Source organism: Morone saxatilis, unplaced genomic scaffold (genome assembly GCF_004916995.1).
Source record: "Morone saxatilis isolate NCDOM2014 unplaced genomic scaffold, NCSU_SB_2.0 Contig18, whole genome shotgun sequence".
Taxonomy (NCBI): domain Eukaryota; kingdom Metazoa; phylum Chordata; class Actinopteri; family Moronidae; genus Morone; species Morone saxatilis.
Genome location: NW_023339740.1, coordinates 15,092,033 through 15,092,719, shown reverse-complemented (window position 1 = coordinate 15,092,719; position 687 = coordinate 15,092,033). Strand labels below are relative to the sequence as shown.

At 45.3% G+C, this 687-nt stretch overlaps 1 protein-coding gene across 1 annotated transcript in view; it reads left to right on the top strand.

Annotated features, from left to right (window-relative positions):
- cacna2d3 (calcium channel, voltage dependent, alpha2/delta subunit 3) overlaps positions 1 to 687 on the top strand; it is a 37,618-nt gene that overhangs the window by 33,762 nt on the left and 3,169 nt on the right. The window lies entirely within an intron of this gene.

Sequence of the window (687 nt, the reverse complement as noted above, 5' to 3'; positions counted from 1 at the left end):
TGAGTGTCTCACTATAGGGAACCCCTCTTACGTGACATCGTCAGAAACTCAAATAACATTACACCAGCCCTAACTAGCTGGCACTAATGACGTCTATGTTGGGAGGGGATGGGACTCTCCTCCTATATTATAGACTGACATAGTGTCATTTTTCATTCAAAACAAGCTCACCTCTTCCTCGCTTCTATAGCAAGGAGGGTGGTCTGGTGAGATGCTCATGCTAATCAGAGAACCGGGGTTATATTCATAACCTTAAGTTTTCTTTCATAGTATTCATTTCGCGTCTCACTATGGGGAAAAGAATACTGACTCCCGGATTGCCAGACATGCCTGTATGGAAGACAACTGTCCCCAGTGGTACAGAGTTGGAGCCATTATATCCAACCTATAAAATCTAGCAAATGTGTGGGCTGAGACTCATCATCAATTGAAACCCCTTAAAAGAGAGCCCACAAGGTTGCTAGAACCCTGGTGCAATGTGCACAGAGACCAGCGGAAGGCTGTAGATCCTTGCTGGCATTAGCCATAGCAATAGCCCCTACTATCCAGTGGGAAAGATGCTGTGTTATGAGGTTTTGCCCAAGACACAAATAACTGGTTACCCTGTTGGAAACCCTGGGTCCGGTCCAAATAAATTGGTAGTGCACAAACTAGAAACAGAGTATGCAAATGCCAGTGCTCCTCAGA